At 35.1% G+C, this 24,541-nt stretch overlaps 1 long non-coding RNA gene across 1 annotated transcript in view; it reads left to right on the top strand.

The window, feature by feature from the left end:
* Positions 1 to 1,574: 1,574 nt before the first annotated feature.
* LOC118613694 overlaps positions 1,575 to 24,541 on the top strand; it is a 391,478-nt gene continuing 368,511 nt past the window's right edge. Inside the window, exon 1 of the long non-coding RNA XR_004955705.1 lies at positions 1,575 to 1,801. This is a non-coding gene — a long non-coding RNA (uncharacterized LOC118613694). The remainder of the gene's footprint in view (positions 1,802 to 24,541) is intronic.

Below are 24,541 nucleotides of genomic sequence, written 5' to 3'. Positions count from 1 at the left end.
ACGTATTACCTATTCAGATTCTGTTCATCTTGACTTATGTGATTTCTATCTTATTCTTGGAATAATCGGGACTATTCATGCCAAAAAGATTACATTTGTTGTTTGTCATCGTTATTGTTTTTTCTCTCCATCAATTGTGCCCACCATCTTCTTTCAGTTAACTGGAAAATCAGTTGTGAGAATACATGATAACCAGTGATAAGGAGTTAACAAGGTGGGACATGACAGTCATTGCCAGAGCATAGATTTTTTCCATTAGCTTCAGAGAGAACTCCTTCTGTGTAACTGGAATGAATGGAGGTTGATATATCTGAAAAAAGGTGCCCTAGGATGCAAAGTTTCAAAATCCTGTCACTTTCTGGACATACCCAATATAGCTCACTTGCTTTCTGTGGAACTGCCTTATGTACACATACTGCTCCTTTTACCCTCTCACATGAAGTCATATCCTAACCCTATTTTCTTTGAGTGGTTTTCTTCTGTGAAATGAAAGAAAGAAAGATGCAATATATGATGTAGCTGAAACCAACTTTCCAGTTGAGGTTTAACTAATAGCCGATTAGTGACTTATTTGCAAGTTAGCACCTTTTGGGAATGGAGTATCAGTCTAAAGCCTGTTTAATTAATGTTCATTGTTTTTGTTAGGGGGTAGTTGTGATTCAAGTGTATCTTGAAGAACCTAGCAAAATGATGAATTATGCTTAGATTTGTTATTCTTTTTTTTTTTTTTTTTAAATAGAAAGTTCACTGATATAGAAAACAGTGGTTTCAACATTTTAACCAAATGTTTTCCTTCAGATGAAATCTAATGTGGAAGTTAATAATGTCAAACAAGTTAAAGTGAAGTTGTTTAAAATGGGGAAAGGATAATAGAGGCTGGTGTTCTGCAGCAAACTGCTCAAAATCTTCCTGAACCAGACACAGTCTCTGAGGCATCTCTGGAGACCCCAAAGGTTGTGGGGAACTCCTATACAATGCAAAGGATACCAGTTGTAGTGCTAGGCTCATCTTCACAACGGATACTTAGGTAATTCTAGACAAGTCACTTTATCCCTCTGCATCTTTGTTTTCTTTATGTGGAAAATGTGGCACGGAATAAAATGCTTTTAAAGGTTCTTTACATCTCTGATACTTGTGGATTCTGGACTAAGTCCTTTTATGAAGACAGGCACACAGAATTTTAGATTGAGACTAGAACTTGGCTAAAGGCTTATAGCTATAGCAAAATTAAATTTTAATTCATTGGTTAATATACAAAGATTCAGAGGATAATTTTTTAATTCAGATTTTCAGTTCTAGAACTGTAAAACTTTATTAAATATAAGCCAGGTACCAGCTTTGGAATTAAAAAAAAAAAAAACCCTCTTTTAATCTATCTCTGCTGGTGGGAGTTAATTGACAGCATATTTCTGATGTTTGATATTTTCACCTTCTTTTATAATCACCGAGTTTTAAATTTCACATTGCAGGCTATAAACAGAGGAAGAAAGTTAGATTTTTGATTATTTTTGAATGACTTTTCATTTATGCTAACAACCCTGCTTTTTTGATATGATTCAGTGCTCTAGGAATCACTGTGACAAGTGCAAGCAATGTCAGAGCCCAGGGAAGACACTTTCTTGGACGAACTTTTCCACTGCGTGCTTCGTTGAGGTTACGTGCAGGGAAATGTTCTGGCAGCGCACCAAAGCAAAGAGTAGCTGGATGTGCTGTGGGCCCGAGCAGCGACCTGGAGACCTGGGCCACAGGTGTTCTTCCTCATTATTGCTACACACATGTTGTACAGTGTCCTGGTGTTCAGGTAAGTGATACGGAGGTATGAGGATGTTTTCCTTACTTACTACATTCAAATAAGCAATGCTATTTGTAAAAAACACTTTAAAAAGTTTCATTCCAGGAGCAGCTACTTCACCAGGGCAGATATTCTGGTGAAATTGTATATCCTGCTGGTGGCCGGGAGGCCCAGGTCACACCAAAGGCTGCCAGCATTGGATAAGATGTGGCTGTTTCCTGCACCTGTCTTAGACTGTGCCGTGATCATAAGAATAATAATATACCTGGTATATTGAACACTTATGAATCCAGTGATGGAGTCAGAAAGTAGTTTCTTTTTTAATTTCATTCTTCTTTTACGTTTATTCAGTGAAGCTGGTTCTTCTTTTGACCTTGAAAATGTGTGCAATGCAGTTAATTGTTTTGATAATCTTAAGTAAATTCAGAGTCTAAATGCAAAAAGCAAACTGTCTAGTCTCTTGTAAGAGCCATCAATCTTCATTAAAATGTGAAATGATTTAAAGTCAAAGCTCATCCTCTCATAATCCAGGCCTGCTGTGGGCTGGGAAACCAGTGTCCCCAGACAGATGGCATATCATTGGCTGTGTGATGGGCTTTTGCTCTTATGGCTGCCTAGACTTTAGTTCCTCCTGTCTTCACTTACTCACTTATTTCTAATCCTTCCTGTGCTGGTGGGAGGGGAAGGAGGAAAGGACAGGGTCATTTCATTGGACTGGTACCATGGAGGTGATGATGACACTCTCTGGATATGGTAGACATTAAAGCTGATTCTTCCCTTGCTTGAGGCTTCTTTAGAGTCGATCCCCTCATATCGCAGTTCCTGTCATTACTCTGACATGGGCAATGCATTTCTAGATAGCCTAGTTGCTTGCTTCTTCTGTTCCCCCTAGAATGAACGCCCTTGTTTCTTTCTGTTGATGCTTGTCCATTTGTCCTGCAGGCACTATTAATATCCGAAATTCTCCATATGGTTTTCTCTTTCAGGTAGGATCCACATTTGGTCCAAGAGAAGTACTCATATATTCTTTGCACTGATAACTTCCCAGAAAGTAGTTATTCTCTTGCATAGGCTACGTCAGTCAGCTTCTTGCCCCTACATTACCTCCTTTAAAGTTGTTGTCTTGTGGCTTGCGAAGGATTAGCAATTCTCTAGAAAACTGTAAGGATCCCTCTCTGGATTCTTGTGATGTTGGCAATATTTTCTTCTTAACCTGTGTGTCTGGGTGTTAATGTGGATGTTTACTTAGTGATAATTCATTATGCATTACATTTATGTTTTGTGAATTTTCTGTATGTTAACCTCCAATAATACTAGTTAAGAAAAAATTAATCTGGATGCTAAAAACAATGAAATACTTATCCTCCTTCCTAATCTCCAACTCCCAATCTTCATACCCCAGTCTTCTTTCTCTTTGACCAATTTTGCTCCTTATTCTAGCTCCTTATTTTAGGAAGTGTCTCGATTGAATCTTTTATTTTAATTACCTGTATATTCAACTACAGCCTTGTGAATATTAATGTCAAATATTGCATTAAGCCTTTTATCTACGGCATCTCAAGAAATTGTCCTACAAACTTAAAAAGATTAAGAATCGTTACTCTCATTTTATAAACGAGAACACCGAGGTTCTAGGACTCAAGTAACTTGCCCAAGGTTGCAGGACAAGTAAATGCCTATCCCAAGATTTGGACCCAATGTTCTCTGATTCCAAAACCCATGCTTTTCCCTGTAAGACCAGTTATAGTCTCAGAACAAGGATTCAGGTGTGTGACTTGGGGACCACTCTAAAATATGCAATGAAGGTGCAAATGCTGGTTATGTCAGGTTTCCAAGAATCTCCCATTTGCTGGAGTCAGAGAGCAAGCATTTGCTCCCTTCAAGTGTAGTGAACAAAACCTACTTGGAACCAGAGGGACTTACTTCTCTGGGAGGTTTATGGCTCTTATTGATGGGCAAAGCTGTGCTTGTCCTAAACTAAACAAAGTAAATGAGTGAAAAAGAAGAGATTGTCCTCAGAAACAGCCTCTGTGTTTGGTTGATACAATTTTATCATACAAAACAAATAGTTAGTGGTCTCAGAACTAAGATGATCTATTTGTAAACTATAGAAAGTCAAGTAATATTGCCTTCTGTTATATGGTCAGGCAGTAATTGCCCATTAGGCCAATTTAGGTAAACAGCATTTGTGCTGCATGAACCAGATATCTGGTCTAGTGATAACAATGAAGTGAACAATGGAGCTAGGGTTTACTAAGTGCCATTTTGAAGATTTTTTTTTGTGGTGCTGGAGTGTGGGACCTACAGTACCGAGGCCCATGAGTTAATTCTATTCATTGTTGAATAAAATGTGTAAGATGTTGATGAGTCTGATAGTAGTGTCAGACTCATCAGTAATGTATTGGAACCAGAGTTTCATGCATCGCCTTGCTTCAGTTTCTTGATAAGTTCACTCCAATGAATTTAAAATATATCCTGAAAGTATTTTTTTCTAAAATGTGATTTTCAGTTTTCCTCATTATAAATAGAATAAGAATTCACTATAGATAGTTGAAAAAATTAAGAGAGAATAGTGTAATTATTTATAAATTGCCCATTCTAAGATATACATTGTTAACCTTTTGTTCATTTTATTTATTTGTTTGTTTATTTATTTATTTATATTTTATGGTGACATCGGTTAACAAACTCCAATAAGTTCCAGCTGTACACTTTAACAGTAAGGCATATATATATTTATACTGTGTATTCACTTCCCATAGTTAGATTTCTTTCTGTCACCACATTTTTGACCCTCTTTATCCCATTTGCCTTTCTCCTCCATTCTTCCCCCCTACCCTCTGGTAACCATGTCCATGAGTCTCTGTTTGGTTGTCTTGTTCTTTTGTTTTTAGGTTTATATCCCACATTTAAGTGATATCATGTGATTTTCAACTTATCCTGTCTAGCTTATTTCGCTTAGCATGATTATCTCGTGGTCCATCCATATTGTCGCAAGTGGCAGTATTTCATCTCTTCTTATGGCTGAGTAATATTCCATTGTATATATGTACCACAGCTTCTTTATCCAATCATCTATTGTAGGACACTTTGGTTGCTTCCATGTCCTGACTGCTGTGAATAGGGCTGCTTTGAACATCGGTGTGCAAATATCTTTTTGGATATGGGGTTTTAAGTCTTTGGAGTAAATACTTAGTAGAGAGATTGCTGAATCATATGGTAGATCAATTGATAGTTTTTTGAGGAACCTCCATACTGTTTTCCATAGTGGCCATACCAATTTGCAGTCCCACCAACAGTGTATGAGGGTTTCTTTTTCTCCACATCCTCCCCAACATTTGCTATTACTTGTCCTGTTGATTATAGCTATTTTAACAGGTGTGAGATGGTTTTGATTTGCATTTCCCTAATAGCTAGCAATGGTGAGCATCTTTTCAAATAATTGTTGGCCATTTGTATGTCCTCTAGGGAGAAGTGTCTGTTTAGGTCCTCTGCCCATTATTTTCCCCCTGTTTAATTCCCATCCCCCCCCCACCCCTGCCCGAACTGGATCTCTAAAGGTGGGGTGTCTCTTCCCACAGGCTCATGGTGCGTCCCCGGGGCCTGACTTGTCTGGGGCCTGGCACCCCTGGTGCACTTGGGGGTCCTGGAGCACCCAGGGTATGGTTCGTGGCTCCACCTGGGACGGAACCCAGGACCTTCTGCGTGTAAAGCAGAGGTGCTAACCACAATACTATGGAGCCACGCCCCTCTGCCCATTTTTAAATTGGATTGTTTGTTTGTTTTTTTTGTTGTTATTGAGTAGTATGAGTTCTTTGTATATTTTGGATAGTAGGCCCTTATCAGAGGTGTTGCTTGCATATTTTCCCATTCGGATGGTTGTCTCTTTTCCTTGTTGATGGTTTCCTTTGCTGACCAGAAGCTTTTTAGTTTGAGGTAGTCCCATTCATTTATTTTAGCTTTTACTTCCCTTGCCTTTGAGGTCAAATTCATAAAATCCTCTTTAAGTCCAAGGTCCTTGAGTTTAGTTCCTATGTTTTCTTCTATGCATTTTATTGTTTCAGATCTTATATGCAGGTTCTTAATCCATTTAGAGTTAATTTTGGTGTGTGGTCTTTTGTTCATTTTAATCCTTTGTTTGTTTGTTTGTTTGTTTAGTATAGCTGAGTTCGGATTGTATAAATAATTTTATTGTTGCTTTTTTTTTTACTTTCTAAGATACACCATCTTCCTTGTTATTGTACAATATTTTAAAAAACATGCATATTTTAACATTTATATGATGTTGTATTATGTGGTTAAATCACAATTTACTTAAACATTGTTCCATTATTGAATTATTGTTTTTTTTCTGTTATTAGGCTACAATAAAAAAATTTGTGTGTAATTTTTTTTTTTTTTTGATATTCTGGCATGTTTCTTAGGCAAAATTCACAAAAGTAGAAGTACTAGGTCAAAGGACATATTTTTTTCATGCTATTTTTCAAGAAGTGGCAGAAATCAATTGTACTATAGAAATGTGCATTAAAAATAATTCTTTTCAAGAGCAAGTAGTTGGAATATAAGCTATATTTTCTTTTTAAAATAAGGAGACCCAAAGTTAATAGAACTGTATGAAACAACTTTACTTATTTTTAAAGTGCCTATTTTGAAGGAACTCAAATTACTTTATCACATTAATTCACACAATTCTTTGAGGTAGGTGGCAAGATTATTAGATCACATTTAAAAAAAATATGGAGCTAATGCTTTTTTGAAGTTCACTCAACCAGGGTTTGGCAGAGCCCCAAATAGAGTCTTCATTCACAAGTATGTATAGATTTTTTTCCCAATACAGTCTTCATTCAACAAATATTTACTTTAAAAAGCTTTCATTTTTCTTATTATAGAAGAAAAACACACTCTTGTGTTATAAAAAGGGCACAATGATATCAGAACTAATAGTTTCAGCTTCATTGATTTGTTGTGTGGGTTAAATATGCAATACTGTACACAAGGCTGTATATCTCATAGGTGAGTGATAATGTTTAGCTTTGGGAATATTAGACTTGCACATGATGTAGCAGAAAGCTAAAGAGAGAGGGAAGTGTGGATAGCAGGGAAGACATTGTCAAAGCGAGTGGTCATTTGGTCCATATTAGGAACCTGGAGAAATGGTTGAAATATTAAAAAGAGGTGTGTTTGGGCATCTTTTAATTAGAAGTGGAGACAAGGGTGGCTGAAAGCAGTCTTTCAAAGTATTCAAAGTTTATTCAAAGAACTTGACAATGGAAAACCCGCCTTTTTCATATTTCCTTTTTGATTTTTCCCTTCTCCTTCTTGAGATGGAAAATGATTACAACCAATAGGTGAGAAAAAGAAATAAAAGTCATAAGGATTAGAAAGGAAGAAATGCAACTGTCATTTTTCACAAATGACAACAATATATATAGAAAATTCAGAACTACAGAGAAGCTATTAGAATTAATTAACTGAATTTAATGAAATCGTCTAAAACAAGATCATTAAAAAAAAATTAGTATGTCCTAAATACCAGTAACAATTAAAAAAATGAAATTTAAAAACAATATAATTTATAATAAAAAGTAAATACCTAAGAATAAATTTAATGGATGAAATGTAGGTGATTTTTATAGGAAACTATAAAACATGTCTGGAAAAATTTTTTAAAAAGATATAGATAGAAGAAGGGTTATAACACATTGATAGTTTGGAAGACTGTATTGTCAACATGTTTCTTCTACCCAGATGAATCCACAGATTCAATGTAATCTTCATAAAAATCCCCACAAATTCACATGGGCATGTGTACTTGTGTGTGAATGAAAATGCATGAGTTGATTTTAAAATTTATACAGAAATGTAAGACAACCTTGAAGGATGACAAAGTTGAAAGGCTATGCTACTGGATATAAAAATTGATTTTAATCCTAAATTAATTAATTGGTACATTACTTATGCAAGGCTAGGCAAATAGATCAATGAAACAAAACATGAAATCCACCAACTAACCCACCTCTAGTTTATGGCAAGTGTGACATTGCAGAGTAGGGGAATATGGCAGTCTTTACATAAATGGTTCTGAATTAAAAAATGAAACTTAAACCTTATTTTACATGCTACACAAAAATTAGTTCTATGTAGATTCTATTTCTAAATGTAAATGGTAAAAGACTAAAGCTCCTGGAAGATAACATTGGAAAATATCTTCATGACCTTGGGTAGGGAATGATTTCTGAAAAGGGACACAAAAAGTGCTTGTTATAGAGGAAAGTATTAACTGTTTGTTCAATGTTAAAATTAAGAACTTCTGATCGTCAAAAACCTTTTAATAAGCAAAGACGCATGCCACAGAGTGGGAAAAGGTATCACAGTGCGTTTACGTGACAGAGAACATATAGCCAGAACATTAAGTACTATAAATCAATAAGATGAAGACAGATAATTAAGTAGAAAAAATGGGGAATTGACCTAAGCAAGCACTTACCTCAAAGAGTTGGATAGAATAGGATATCCAACCAGTTGATAAAAATATAAAAAGGTACATATCTGTGTAATTTCACCTTAACACTTATATGAGAATGTTTATAGCAGTTTTATTTGTCATAACAACTGGAAATTATTTAAATATCCATTATTAGGCGAAAGGATAAATAAACTGTGTTATATTCACACATTCACACAGTATAATACTGTAAGATATGAAAAAGAATGAACTACAGTTATATGTGATAACATGGATGAATTTTACAAACATAACATTTAGAGAAAGCAGACGTACAAAATAATATGTATTATTTTACTTCTATAACATGAAGGTGATAGAAATAAGATAGTATTTATCATTGGGGAGGAAGTTGGTAGTGGGTTTGATACTGGTGGTTTCTTTTTCACTTAAAAAAATTTATTTTAATTTTAAAAGTAATTTTAAAAAAATTTCAATTATAGTTGTTATACAGTAAGTGCTGGTGGTTTTTTGGGTGCTGGTACTGTCTTATTCTCAAGTGGGTCATAGTTAAATGGATAAGTTCACTTTGTGATAATTTGTTGGGCTGCAAGTTATAATTTGTGTATTTTTCTGTATGTATGTATGTATGTATGTATACTTCAGTTGGCATTTCATTAAAAAATCCAATTTTATTTCTAACTTTAGTCATATTTAATTGCCATATGTAATATTAAGAAAAGTTAAGTTCCTAGGAATAAATCTGACAGAAAATGAGCAAGCTCTGTAGAGAAAAAAATCATTAACTTTATTAAAAGTCTTAAAATTACTCAAACATATGGAGAGTTTTACCATGTTCAGAGGTAGTGAGATTCAATATTGTAAAGATGCCAGGTTCATATATTTAACTATAAGTTAATGAAGTTTAATAAAAATCTCAAAAGGATTTTGGAAATGATTCTAAAATTCATATGTAAGAATAAAGGCTAATAATATACAGGATACTAATGAAGAAAAAAACCAAGGTGCAGACTTATCCTATGAGATTTCATGAGATTATTAATGTGGACAAATTGAAATTCTCATAATTATGAAACTATAGGAGTTATGATATTGTGGTGTGGGCACAGTATGGTATTGGCACAGGAACAAAGTAGAGAGCTAAGAAATGGAAAGGGACCAGTGCTTATATGAACCCTTCATATCTGATCTAATGATATTGAAGAGCAATGGAGAAAGAATGGACTTTTCTGTGAGTTGTTAGGGGCTAAATGTTTAACAGTGGGAAAAAAATAATATTGGATCCCTAAATCGTTTTATACAAAAACAATGCCTAGTAGCCTAGTCGATTGAAGGATTAAGTGTGAAAGGTAAAACCATAAAAATTTTAGAAGACATAAAATTTTAGAATATCAGAATCTTATGATAGAATTTCTTAAACGTGATACAAAATGTATAAACCATAAAGGAAAACATTTATAACTCCAATCACATTAAAATCAAGAATTCCTGTTCATTCAGAAAAGGCATAAAGTGAATAAATACAGCAAGAAACAAAAATAGATACAGCAACAAGTCAATAAAAAGGTGAAAAAAGTAGAAAACAGGCAAAAAATATCTCTAAGCATTTAACAGAAGAAATGCTAACGACTCATAAACATTTGAAAAGATGCTCGAACTTATTAATAACCAGTGTAATACTCATTATTAAGATACTTTCACTCTTGTGGAACTGACAAGTATTAAACATTTAGATAAATAAATTGTGGTATATTTGTATGCTAGAGTGTTATGAATCAGTGGAAATTAATGAACTCAGCTATGTATTTTAGTATGCTCGAATCTCAAAAACTTTATGTGGAGTAAAAGAAACAAATTGCAGAACTCCCATCTTATAGTTTCATTCTTAAGATGTTCTAAAAGAGATAAATTGTGCCCAGAAAAAGGCAAGTATCTTGAGTTCCTGTAAAAATATGCTTCACAGATCATTAGGTTAGTCTGTCCATGCAAGTAAAAGTAATGTGTGATGCCATTTTAAAAAGAAGCAGTAAATCTCATTGGGTAAAAACTTCTGAATGAGTTAGTACAATAGAGATTAATTTATGGAACCAAGTTTAGAAAAATAGACATGATCATTTCAGGTGAGAAAGGCTTAATCTACAGAGGATGCAGATTACATTACAACAATGATGAGGGAAATTTGAGAGAAGATAGTATCATATAAAAATAACAAAGATGATGTTATAGAAAATGAGCATTTTAGAAATTGAAATGTTGATTTCTGTATATACATACCAGCTCATTTGTAGTGATTCTAGACTTAAACATCCAACCTCATTAAATAATTTATAAAGTTAAAAAATTTTTATGATTAAAACATTGTTAATCAGCAATGTGGGGATTTATTGTAATTTTTTTTAGAACTTCCTCTGAACATTTTACTGGACAAAGATTTATTCTTAATATTAATCTCTATTATTTTAAATGTTTTATACTTTTTATATTCTTTGCCTCAGGACAGTTACCTTTTTACCAGTTTGCAGGTAAACTGCATTTGGAATATTAATAGTTAACAACTGGCAGGAGATAAAACCAGGCAGGTATAGTTTCTTGTAGAGAAAACAATTTGGAAAAAGATCTTGAAAATGTAAAGGAAAGTCTTGCCTTTGAAAGTACTTATAACTCTTGGAATGGCTCAATGCAGGTGCGATGGCAGGCTGTTCTCTTATTTTTGGATGAGATCAACTTAGAGAGTTTGGCTTTAATCATTTTATAGGCGGAAAAGCTACAGGAAACATTCTGATAAAGCAAAAAATGTGCAACAATGTTTGTTGTTGTTGTTGTCGTTGTTTTTAATATTAAAGCCAGGTGGTCTTTTGTTTATATTTAACATTTGCCTAGAGTTGGTGTCCCTCTGGGAAACACTAATCAAAGTGCTCTACCATGGAGGGTATGTATGGCTGGCCAACTCCTAAATGCTTTAGCTCATTTATTCATGCAGCGGAACTTTAGTAAATGCTGTGTGTGTGTGTGTGCGCGTGTGTGTGTGCGTGTGTATGAGAGAGCGCGGTGGGTGGGGGGGGGGGGAGCGGATATGATCCAGATAAAGAGCCTGGGCATAGAGCGAGCAAAATAAATATGTAGTCCCTATCCTATGTACCTTAGTTATGATCTCTTGGGGCAGAAAGACATTACACAGCTACAAAGGAAATATATAGGTGCATAAAATGATAAAAGAGCACCTCGTCTACTCTGGAGATGACATGTTGCTGAGGTGAAGAACATAGTACAGTAGTTACACAATTAATTTTTGATTGATTAGATGCAATTAGCTTTATTGCAGGCCTAAAGATTTAAAAAAATCCTTTAATTCATAAAGTTTCACTTGTCAAATGACATAGTTTTTCTTAATTCTCCAAATAACTAGCCTAAAAAAGAATTGACACTTGCTCCAAAGAAAAACTTAAGAAATGCTTCCACAGCTCCAAATCCAAGGAAAATGTAACTAAAGGAAATAAAAAAGATGGGGTCAAATGTGATAACTTTTTTTCTGTACTGCTTTTATATTTTTATTTACATCCCCCCATCCCCATTATTTGGCTCTTGAGAAAGATTCAAGCTGCCTGGAATTGACATGGTTGTTCTGTAAATAATTATATAGTCTAGGAATAATTTTGCGATCCTTATTTCCTATATAAAATCAGCTGGTTAATGTTTAAATATGTTAGGAATAAGAATGTTGACCTGCTGGAATACCAGACCTGTAGCCTGTTGTGTGAATTTGGAAGTCTTAGTATCACTGAGACTTGACTTTCTCAACTGAAAAATAGGCATTTTCCATTATTGCTGTCAGAATTAAATGAGATAATATATGGAAATTACCTAATATAGACCCTGGAGCATGATAATTTCTCAGCGAGAATTAGGTTTCCTCCTTTGCAAAGTACTTAGTTCATGATAGGGCACAATAAATGTGCATTTCTTTTTTTCCTAAATTTTATTAGTAAAGAGCAATTATTAGATGACACATTCTTTTTGTAATTACAGAGGAGATAATTACTCTAATCAAGATTCCTATCCCAAGAGAAAATATTTTAAGGAGTAGTAAGACATAAAGTGTGGTATGATCACTAGATACCCAGTTTTTATAAAAATAGTTCACTATTTCATAGAAGTTGTTGGATAAATTATAGAATAAGCATGTGACGTGTGTATATATACTATATGGTATACTATGTGCTGGGCCTGGTACTTGGCACACATTGTATATATGTGGCCTATGGATTGTGAATATATAGCTGCCTTTACTCTGTATTAGAAAGTGTAACTTCTCGGAGGATTTTGGAATGGAATTAGGGGATACTTCAGAAAACATGAGGTTAATAATTACTCAAGTAATGATAAAGGCATAACACTGTAATTCCTTGTTTTCTATACAATTCTGTACTTTGCAAAGAACTTTACATAATTAACTTTTTCACCCTCACAACAACCCATTAAGGTACATATCATACAGATTTCTTCTTCTTCTGTTCCCTCTCCTCTTCTCTTTCTCCTTTTCCCTCTTCTTCTTTTAATGAGAAAACTGAGTGTTAGAGAATATAGAGGACTTGCTGAAGGGTATGTGGAAAAGCAATAGAAGTGGGGACTTGAACACACACTTTTATAGACTGAGGTCAATTTATCCACAGCTTGCTGTGTTCAAGGTGAGCCAGTCACGTTCATTCATTTCCCATATACCTTCTTTGTGAAAGAAGACTATGTCTAGTTTTAGTGCATTTCTATCTTCAAAAGTTACTTTTCTTTTGCCTTTGGAATATTCTCCAAATAGAAAGCACTGAGGATGAAGATACTTTGTCCATAATACCTTGTGTTTTAATCAGTAGTCCGTAAATACTCCAGGAGCAGCGGCTTATATGTCTCACTCACAGAAGCATGTTCCTTTCAATTCCTGTAGTCTTAGACCGGAGTTACTAAGAGGTGCAGGGGAAGTAGGCTTCTTCTCCTAGAAGAGACACTCTGATGGAAATACCCCACTTACCAGGCATTTGATGGATATTAACATGGTGTCATTTGTAGTGGCCGATAATAAGCAATGTTCTGTTTCAGCCACTTAATAATTTGCTCGATGAGTACTTTGTTGCTAATTATGGTCTTGTCAGGACAAGGGAAATTAAAAGTGGTCGCGTTTTCCTACACCCCTTATGAGAGAATTCTGCATCTAGAGTCTTCTTAAAGAAAAAAGTAAGGGTAGAGAGCACAGTCTCTCCCTCTCTCTGCACTTGACAGCTGTGATTTCCAAGGTCACATTCTGATAAGTCTTTGGGTCAGTCTCCCTTAATGTGTTATGTGTGTTCCTTCATTATAGATTTAGAGTATTGAGACAATGACTTGGGTGTAGATTAATCATGCTTACTTTCTTTTTTGCTTTATCTGTGACTTGGAATTCCATTATTACCTTTCTCCATCTCATTAACTCACAAATCGGGAGTTGACTGCATAGATTTTTTGGTCGGAAAAGTTAACTGCTTCCAAACCATAGAGATGACGAAGTCTCTCTGTGACTTCAAATACTAGTGTCAAGTATCAAAGAATGTCCAGTCAAGCCAAGATGTCCTTGAACAATAGAGGTCAGTCCGCTGTGGTAGCTCAGTCTTGCGGTTCTTTGCCTTGACTGGAAGTTATGAAGCTGGAGCCAGAACCAAGACATTATTCAGAGAAATCCTAAGTATAAATTAGTCAGAAATTAAATAAATCCCATTTGGCAAGGGCATGAAAAGTGTCCTAGAGTCTTGAACATATTTAAATGCCAGAAGTGGTGAAATTTGCAGCTCATTAAATATGAGGAAGCAATTTAAATAATAAAACCTCAAACTTCAAACTCACTGCTATTTTCTTTTCCCACCTTCAATTTCCAACCAGGAAATGGTGTCATAGAAAAATAATCTTGTGGTTCAACTCCCTGTTGCAAAAGAAGTACATTTAAGTTATCTTAAACTAATTTCTTCAAATGACTGTCTACTGATGCTTAAAAACCTCTGAGGGAGATTTCATAAACTCCTTTGGTAAACTCTAACAATGTTTGAATAACCTTGTAGTTAAAAAGTGGTTCCCGATATTTAAATTGAGCTTCCTTGGTGATCTCAGAGTATCATTGATGAATGGATTTTGTGCATATCAGAGATGGAAAGATCTATCTTGAGACTATATAAGAAGGACTTAATACTTCTGCATTTAGTAAGTTATTTCTTGGTAGAGAGGTTGTTTTCTTTTGTTCTTTCAAACATGTTGGAGTAGTTCTTGAATTTGTTCATTTAGGATTCTTGTTAAAGAAGTTATATTTATGGTATGTAGTCTTTATGAACTAGTAACATTTATACTGGTGTGTTGGTTTAGGAGGATCTGAGAGCACTTTCTAGCCTGAGATTTTATGATTTTTTTTCAGTCGTCACTGTGAATGATGGGGTTTATTCAGAAAAGCTCATTTTACCCTAAATGTTCTAGTTCTGTTTCTTGGACTAAAAATAGTGCAGATAAGATTTGGACAAGTCTGTGAACTTTCCATTGACTTTATTAGAACAGTGTTTTCCACTGGTTATTCCTGTGGGGCAAGGTCAGATCTGATGAGATTGGCTCAGCATAAATACCTTGTATACTGAGTAAACATGAGAATGAAAGTCAGAATATGAGACATGACAGGAATTTGTAGGCTTGAAATAATGTTTTTGGATTCATACCATGGTTGCCCATCTAATTTGTATGTTTTTTGAATGAACTTAGGCATTTTAGAGGTTTTATATACCATTTACCTGGTACAGATTCCTGAATTTTTTTCTTTTGCCTAAACTCCCCTCCTGAGAGTGTCTTTGCTTGGATTTTTATGAGCACCCCATACTCAACACATCAAAAATTGGATCCTCAACTCAAATATACCTGTATGAGTTAGGATTAGGTTTTACTCTAAGTTATAGAAAGTTCTAATCAATAGTGGCCTAAATGAGGTAGAAGCTCATTCTAGCTCTGCATAAAAATTTGAATTGGTACTTGAGGGCTAATGTGGTACTCAATAATATGAGAGACAAAGGTTCCTTATATTTTATAATCTGTCACAGGTAGTGGCATCTAAGTTTCAGGCAGAAAGCTGGAGGAAAGGAGAAAGAAGAGAACAAAGGGTATACATGCCCTATCTCATCTGAAAGATTCCCAGAAGCAGCTACATAAACACTTCTGCTTACCATCCCATTGACTTGAATTTAGCTGCACAAGTATACCCAGCTGCAAAAAAAAAAAAAAAAGAGTGGAAGCTGCAATCTTCATTCTGGGAAGCCATGTGCCAAGCTCCAAATTGGAGAGTCTGTCCCCATTGTTAAAGGGGAAAATGGATGTTGGGAGACAACCTTTTTGACTTCCAAATATCCACGAACACACTTTAGCTCATTCATGGAATACCATCAGCTACTCCATGAGGAGGATAAGCCCCCAAATCCATCAAGTTACTGATCCTACTCAAAGGTCTTGATCTCCAGAACAAGGCCAGATATATCTTCTTGTGGTTTGGTAACCAATAAACTAAAAGACATTCTATTTTATCCATAAGCACTCAAAATATAATTGTAGAGAAGTAGAATAATTGCTATAAAGTTTCCCATTCAGAAAAAAAGGGAATAAAAAATATGTAGAAGTCACTATCCATAGCAAGTATCAAATTTTGCTGGATAGGAATTATTCAGACTCTCTTCTCTGGGATCAGAAAAGCTCCTTAATTAGTCTCTCTGGTAGCTCCAGACTTTGCTGGAATTCCCTAGCCCATTTTTCTGTGACTCCTGACTTTGTCCTTTGGGAGGTTCATTTTAACTCTACTCCTCTCCATGTCTTCACTGAAGTACATGTTCCTTAGGGGTGCAAAGCTCTTGTAGTCCATTTCCTGCTGGTGTAGATTAGGGGGCCCAGAGATTGCTTTGTGGATGGAGTGGATTTTCCCAGAAAAAAATGTAAAAGTGAGGGAAAAGAAACAGTGATGGCACTCCTAGGAATATTAGCATTTTAGAGTTAGATGGAGAATGAAGACCTGACAAAGAGAAAATGGTCACCCATAAAAATGTGATGTTGTGTAAGTTACAAGAAGAGAGAGTTTTAAGAAAGAGGCTGTGTTTTAAAATATGTGTTTCAGAGTACTCAAAAATATTCAAATTAAAGTGTCATGAGGTTTGGTAGTTAGGAGTCATCTGAGACCTTGCAAAGCAATTTCAGTGGAAATGTGGTGGGCGTAAAACCTGCATGTGGTGGGTGTAGGAGTTTAAGGAGAAAACAGAGATAGAAATTTGAACCTGGTTATAAAGAGAATGGGTAGTAAGAGGAAAAATCAGAGAGTTGAGATTTATCAAATTCTCAGAAATTTTTTTAAGAAAGAATTTCAATGTGCAAGACAACAGAAAAGACATCATCTGTATTCTACTCTGTTCCCTCTCTTAGCTCTGGATCAGTTTATGTGCTTCATTATGGCAGGTGGCATTGACTGGAAATTTAGGTTTCCCCCCTGCCCCTTGCAAGGTAGTTGGAAGAGTTGAGGATAGCTTTGACCAAAGCTCAGGAAATTTACAGGTTGTGAAGGAAAAGAGAAAGGCTTTGATATCCAGAAATATTCATTGAAAAGCATTAGCTTGTAACAAGACCAATTAAACATAACTATTATGTATGAGGCACATTGCCTGTCATCAATATAATGACTGTTCCCTAAAAGAAGAAACTGTCTTTGTAATTCAAACTCTACAGCAGTCAAGTTTAATACCATGACTCCCATTTTAAGTCCCTAATACAATGATCCATGGAAAATTTTCATAGGGTTTGGTAGTAGCATTAACATGCCTTTCTTAGACATGTCCTGGGTGCCAGGCACTATGCCAAACACTTTATATTTTCTCAGGATATTCACACAGTGTGTCTTTGAAGAAAGTACTGTCATAATTCCATTGGTGAGATTAAGTAACAGGCTATTAAAATTTTCTTTCTTTTTAGCTGCCAGGAAGCTTAGAGCAAGGTTTTAAGCTCAATCATAGCAACTGCACTGACCTCTTCTGTTTTTCTTTTTTAAGTGCAGAAGACATTTATTTTGCCTTAGGTTATCATCAGAACTCTTACACATTCAGATAGGATGGCTCAATTTTAATTTAAGGCTGCTGTATGTGTATTTCATGTATGTTATTTTCTCCTTCAAACTTCCTTCATCCTTAAAAATACTTGTATACCTAATTTTTTAGCGATCAAATATATTTATGAAGAGAAATATGGTGCAAAATAATTACATTTTACACTTTCTGCATTCATGTAGTGGTGTTCTATTATAATTAGGAATTGAGTTCCTAATTTGGATCTTAGACTTTTGATATTTTTACGAATTAAAAGATGATACAAACATCGGTTATAATTTATGTTTCTTTAGGTCAAGTTTGTCTTTTTATATACATAACATTTGCAACTGTATTAGACATTTTATGTTTATGCTTATGAGAAAAAATAGTAAAAAAAATAAATATATAAAATGTAATTTAGAGCTAGCAATTTTGATAAAAAAATGATGTCGTGCATTAATTTTCTTGGTAAAGTTTTGGTCTGAGGAAAGCTTTTCTCTAATTCTAGATTTTGAATATTTTTTTGTTAAAATATAGAATTATGAAATAGTTTTTAAGATTATGCATCTAAAATTACACTTTGACCTTAATTTTTATGTTCTGTAGAATTTTTATTTAGAAATTTTAATGAAAGATCGCATTGCATAACTTTTAGGTGACTTTTATGGTGTCTGCCTGCATACAACTATTTGGCCAACTGTACTTGGCTAACTTGAGTAAATGTGATTTATCACCTAAGAGATTAGGAAACTTACCTTAATTTTCTCATGTTTGTATTTAATTTTGACACATGTAATAAAAATGATCATTTATAATATAGAACACTTTCTTAAATTAATAATCATAAGTAAGGATGAATAACATTTTCAAGTTTTAGCATCAGATGAATTATATTTTTGAGTTGATAATGGAGATGATTACCTTGAAATTTGAGGTTTTCTCAATTTAAAATAAGTTGGGACATTTTTCTCAATTTAGAATAGGTTGAAAGGCATATTTAAAAAAAAGTAAAGAAAGGCATATGTATTGGATTGGATTGTAAATATTTAATGCAATTGCATTAATTAACCACTGATCCACTAGGGTAGAAGACATATACATTTCCAAATTATAATTCCAGAACTAAGGGACTGGTCACTCAGATCACTTTCCATTAATAAATATATAAACAACTTTTTCATATACTTAACATTGAAACAGCAAAGTACATGAACAATTAGCTCATTCCATTGATATTTATTGAGTCCTGTCTATATGCAAGGCACAGTGTTGGTACTTTGGAGATAAAAGATGCATCAAATTTAAACTCAAAGAACTGTCAGTTTAATGGGAAAAATTAGTCATGTTCACAAAATACGTAAAGCCCTAATAGAGGAACAGATAAAGCATCCTGGGACTTAAAAATTTATATATCCTAATCTTCCAAAATATTCGATATGACTAAGTTAAAAGTGATTAGCACAGACTTTGAAAATCAACGATACAGAAACAAATACAAACCCCCCACATAATTATGGTAGAAAACACATTAAAATATTTAACTAGTTTATTGAATATTACACACTTGGTGGGCTACAAATATAAAATGTCTTTATTTCTCTCATCACTTCTGCTGAGTCATGATGAGTCTTTTCTTTACATTGTTAAGCAATGTAAAGAAACGCCTGGTACTTGTCCCGTGTTTTATAGTCACTTTTAGTTATTAAATACTGTATAGAGCATAGATCTCATATTTAATTTCAGGAATATCTTCTTCCCGTCCCCCAGCAGCAGCCAGGCTTAGGCCCCAAACGCCTTTTTTCCTTTTCTCAGTGGGGATTAGAGGTGGCAGGATAGGAGGGTTGTGGTTTGTTCCATCCCTTTTTTGGGTCTGTGACTGGTTACTCGGGTGTACTGGGTGAGGCAGGAGGAAGTTTAGAGAAATTACCTTCTTCTATGTGTTGTGTTGGATGTCTGTTGGTGTCAAGAGGGCGTCCTAGTCTTGCAGTGGCTCAGACTGGTTGTTTTCACCGGCAGGCACTTCTCGTCATGTGCTGGTTTCTGTAGAGATGGTAAATATATATATATATATATATATTTGATGGTGTTTGGCTTCAAAGGAGAGGGGGCGTCTTTGGGCTCCATGTGAGGCCGTGGTGCTGAGCTTCTTTCCTAGTGGAGTATATGGCAGTTTCACAGCTCATGTCTTCACCTCTGTTTATTTGTATGAACTCATGCAGCTGTCCTTTGTTCCCCTTAAGGGTCTGAGGTGACTGTGTGTGGTGTTGCTCTCCATCCTTATCTCAGACACATTATGCCATGTTCCTTTTTTGCCTTGTGGGAACCAGTGCTCTGACATGTCTCCTTTCTTTGGAAGCATCTAGTCCAGAAGTGGGTCAAAGTGCCCAAGTTCATTTATGCCCCCAAACACATGTCGTTCTCCCTCAAGAAGGCCATTGTTTTACCCCAGTGATAAGATCAGCAAGGATCTGGTAATTCTATAACCTTATAAGCACCTTTCCTCTAGGCAAGTGATTCTTTGGGTGTTCCTTTCCACTTGGCTTCAGGGGGCAGAAACCCTCATTTACCTTGAATAATTCACCCCTTATAATCCCGTCATCACTTTCATTTCTTTTCTTTCCTTTTGATTGTTCGCTTTTTTGAATTAGATAGAGTAGTGGAGGGGTAATGGATCAAGGGGCAGAACCAGTTGAGCTTCTCTTTAATCAAGTCTGAGGTGGTGTTTGGTCCTAGTATTTTTGACTGACTAGGTTGTTTTATTTAACTACTTAATATGTTTGTCATCACTTTTGGATTCTGGTTGTAAATACCAGGACCATGGAAAAAAATTCTCATTCAACATCATGTTACACAGAGACGAAATTAAATGTTACCTGTTTCCATACCTACCTAGGGACATTTCAGCCATTTAAAATTTCTTCTTTTACTTTATAATTTTGTATATGCTGCCTATACAATTTTTAATTCTGCCTTTTCCCAATTAAAATTGGTGTATATAATCATCTCCTCATATTATTGCAAACTATTTATAAAAATATTTTTTGCCATACAAAATTATTCCTTTGTGTATTTGACATTGATCATTTCACTTATTAACTGATCATCAGTTAATCATGTCACAATTTTAGATCATTTAAGGTGTCTTGAGATAAAAAAAAAATATTGTAAATAAATAACGCTGAGAAGAACATCCTTGAACACACATGTTTATTTCTCCTTTAATATTGGATTATTCCATTTGTATGAGCAGCAATACCTACTTCATGAATGACAGCAGGAGCTTCTGAGCTTACGTTGTTCAGAACTGTGGAAAACATTACATATTAAATATAGGTGTAATTTGGTGTTAGTTACACCTTCCGAGTGGTATCAACCCTGACCCTGAAAGAGATCTTCAAATTCTTCCTTTTTGTTATAGCTATTTTATGTCTCTAAGTCAACTTCCAGTGGAATATTTTTATTATTTAATATTTTATTTTCATGGTTTGGCAGCAAGTGATATATTTATTTTTGCTCTGGGATTTTGGCAAAAGCTTTCTGTAAATCTTAGAATCATACCAACCAATTTACATTCTCTGCCATGAAAGACCATGATCACTTCTCTGAATCTGAACAACTTGGTAGATTTTGAGGGAACTTCATGAGTGCCTTTTCTGGAAACCATGTTGGAGGTCCTCGATTAGGCTTCTTCTTTTAAAAAATGAGTTCATGAGTATAGTTAAAAAATTTATAATTTTCTAGACTATACCCAGGCTTTTTATTTAATACATTCTTTCCTGTTAGAATCTGAAATAAAATGAAACAAAATACTGGAAAAAGATAATGGTAAAGCTCTCTGTTTCTTATCATGGGCCAGGCATGTGCAGCATATCAGGGAACTGAAAGAATGATCAGAATGAACACACAGTAGTCTCTCCTTAGCAATAGTTTCTCATTCTACAGTTTCAGTTACCTAAAGTCAATAGCAGTTGGAAAATATTATATGGAAAATCCCAGAAATAAACACTTTGTAAGTTTTAATTGCCTTCTGTTCTGAGTAGCATGATGAAATCTTGTATTGTCCTGCTCTATCCTGCTTGAGACATGAATCATCTCCTTGGTCCAGTGTCTCTGCACTGTGTTTGTGCTGCATGCCCCCCGCTCCTTCCATTAGTCACTTAGTACCTGTTTCCATTATCAGATTGACTGTAATGGTATTGTCATGTTCAAGTAATCCTTATTTTACTTAATAATAGCCCCAAAGCCATTCATATAACTTTTATTACAGTATATTGCTGTAGTTGTTTTATTATTAGTTGTTGTTAATCTCTTACTGTACTTAATTTATAAATTAAACCCTACCATAGGTATGTATGTATCAGAGAAAACATAGAATATACTGTATAGGGTTTGGTACTATCTGTGGTTTTAGGCATCCAGTGGGGGTCTTGAAATGTATCCTGTGAATAAGGGGAAATGATTGTATTTCTAGAGCATAAACTGCACAGCTGTTAGTTCTGAACCAACAGCTATCAGAGCGGCCTTTTTACTGCTCATCTCTACCTTCATAGCTGGAGAAAAACAGGAAGGATCCTACCCGTTGATTACAAGCAAATAGATTTCTAAAATACAGGTCTCTTGCAGCAGACATCTACTATTAAAATGAATTAGAAAAACAAACCCATGAGTCTCCTTACTGTGGAATTCCTTTGTAGTCATTTCCTTGGGATTCACATTCACTGGGTAGAGCATTCCTGATTATAAGGATATGGAGACACTAGCATAATTATGCAGCTTTCTATCCGCTACCTTTGCAGTTGTTGGCTGAGCAGACCAGATTCAAATGAGCCAGGCTATAAGGTTATATAGCATAGGAGGGAAGATCTGGGGAGATACCTGACCTGAAGTTCTTTCATTAGCTAGTGAGCAAAATTCAGTGTTGTGTCCTGGATGGGTGTGGGTAGTAAATAAGAATGACTTAATGATTCAGATCTTCAATCAGGATACTTGGCTAATGTCATTTCCTAGGCTTGGAGGGGGGAATAAAATAATGGGGATTGTGTAATAGTGGGCTGGGTCCACAGAGGAAACATTCAAAAAGAATAAGCAAGAGACAAAATGAGAGAAAACTGCAGAAAATTAGAAGAATCAACATTATGGCCAAAGTCCAGAAAACTAACAGATATTTTCTTAGTATAGCTTTTTGGAAGAGTGACATGGGGAAGAAGTTCAAACTGAGCTGTTTTACTGTGTCTTGAGACCTTCTGCAGATCACGTAAATCTCTTCAGTTGATGGAACATCATCTTTTCATTTGATTTCGATAGACTAAATAAGCCATATAGTTATGATTCTACTGTACATTAAAGCAGAACTGCTCAATTAAGACAAAAAACCCCACAAATAATCCTCTTCTCCCCCAACTCCTTCAAGGATCAGCTCCGTTATGCTGAGCTTCTCCTCATGTTCACAATGAGGGAAGAAAGCTGGAGATTGTGATACATTGCAGGATTCTTCTATAGGTCTGGTGAGGAGGGAGAAGACTAAGCTATAAATAAGTATGTCAGAATTAGATAGACGTAGAAGTGATGTAAGAAATATTATTATGGACACTATACTTTGCCTTCTTTCACAGAAACCTATGGGTGGATTAGCCAAAGACCAGACATGTTGATGAAGCAGCCTTTCTTTACTAAAATCTCCTACTCAACTTCAACTCCTTAGATTATGGTTGAACTATGCATATAGAATAGGGATCTCCTCACTTGTCATGACTACTCTAGAGTAAGATATTTAGATGACAAGTAACATTATAAAGGACGCCTTTTGCTAAATAGCCGTGGAGAGAGAGGTACGACTGGAGGGGACTCAGGGACAGCCACTGACGGGTAGTAGGTCTCCAGCTCTCCTGTTAGCATGGTGTGTGTCCACTATCACCACCACTTTGCCTGTGATTTCTGCCGGCCATCCTAAGGACAAATCGTGATGAAAAAGCAAATTAAAATGTGAGAAAGAAGAAGAAAAAATTAGATTAATTCTCCAGAAAAATGGAAACAAATGAGGATTATGTAAAAATGAGATAAAGGATTTTACAAACCTAAACAAAGAAAAGGCTAAAAGAAATAAAGATGAAAAATCTTATAGAATTTATTGAATTAAAAATGGATAAAACATTTAAAAATAATAGAAGGGGAATGACTAAATCTTGATATTTTTCAGTAAAGCCAAGTAAAACCAATAGAAAAAAAGATGATAAAAAACCTAATAAGGAAAGAAAATGATTAAAAATAAGAAAAATGTGATTTAAAATAAAAGATAAAAAAAATAAAATCAAGAAGTAGGAAAATGAGAAAAATGGATGGTAAACATACAAAAAGAAAAGTAAAGTGGCATAACTGAGCAGCAGCGAGCTAACACCATGCTCAGCTGCAGAGATGCTTTTCAGAAGACAAAATATAACCTGCATAAAATAAGACATCAACTGATCAACCAGCTGGAAGCCAGTAAGTGGCAGAAGCCTTTAGCAGAATTCTCTAAGTCGGAAGCAATTTTCTATAGTATGAGAGTGTGAGGCCCAATTTAGTAGAGTCCCTAATGGACAGAGAGGAGGGAGAAGTGTGCGCTCTTAGACTCCTGCCCTTTGGCACACCTTGGGCACCAAAGCCCAGGTCACCATTTTTCAGCAATTAGGAGTGTGGGGACAGGGTTCTCAGTGGCCGACTGCCTCAGTCATGTGTGGGTTCCTGGGCCTGCAAACTCCACTGTGAATTTAGGTGAAACAGATATAGTTAATCCTTGATTATACATAATTCTGGAAGAAAGCATTAGCTTATATAATTTAAAATAATTTATGTTTGGCCCTTGGATGATGTGTGGGTTTTTTATAATTAAAAAAAAAATGAAAACAAAACAACAACCCACATCCCTCCTCTTATCTCTCCTCAGAAGTCACTACTGTTAACACTTTTCTGTGTTTCATTCTTGACCTTTTTCTATGGATTTTAAATACGTATGCATAAAGTTATACAGGATTTTGTATGTAAATAATCATACTTAGCATATATTAAATGTTTACAATATGCTAAGTACTAGAAATGGATTGCGCTGTGTCACAGCTTTATGTGTGTCAACTCATTTAATCCCTGCAGCTTTATTATTTTATTTTTACAGATGTGGAAGGTGAGGCAAATGAGATTAAA

The sequence above is a fragment of the Rousettus aegyptiacus genome, unplaced genomic scaffold (genome assembly GCF_014176215.1).
Source record: "Rousettus aegyptiacus isolate mRouAeg1 unplaced genomic scaffold, mRouAeg1.p scaffold_m13_p_2, whole genome shotgun sequence".
NCBI lineage: Eukaryota > Metazoa > Chordata > Mammalia > Chiroptera > Pteropodidae > Rousettus > Rousettus aegyptiacus.
Note: the sequence above shows the minus strand (reverse complement) of the source record. Positions and strands in the feature narration are given on the sequence as shown.